Genomic DNA, 287 nt, shown 5'->3' on the forward strand with positions numbered 1-287 from the left:
TTCCGGTTCTTTCATCCAGTTTGGAGCGACGTCCTGATCCAGGGAGGGTCTGTGTTGTACCAAATACCTTCCACTTCTTAATAATAGACGTCACTGTGCTTCTAGGCATTGATAAAGCCTTTGACATTTATTTGTATTCATCTTGTGACTTGTGCCTGTCCACAACTTTATCCCGGAGATCTTTTGACAGTGCCTTGCCACCCATAGTTGATTGTTTGCTTCAGTTGCACTACCAAGGACTGAAATGCTCCAGGAAAGCTCTTTTCATGTTGAGCTAATCAAAATGA

At 42.9% G+C, this 287-nt stretch overlaps 1 protein-coding gene across 1 annotated transcript in view; it reads left to right on the plus strand.

Moving 5' to 3' along the window:
* Positions 1–287, plus strand: part of LOC107757928 (serine incorporator 4-like) — a 15,569-nt gene that overhangs the window by 12,968 nt on the left and 2,314 nt on the right. The window lies entirely within an intron of this gene.

This window comes from Sinocyclocheilus rhinocerous, unplaced genomic scaffold, assembly GCF_001515625.1.
Source record: "Sinocyclocheilus rhinocerous isolate Xijiao unplaced genomic scaffold, SAMN03320098_v1.1 scaffold252, whole genome shotgun sequence".
NCBI lineage: Eukaryota > Metazoa > Chordata > Actinopteri > Cypriniformes > Cyprinidae > Sinocyclocheilus > Sinocyclocheilus rhinocerous.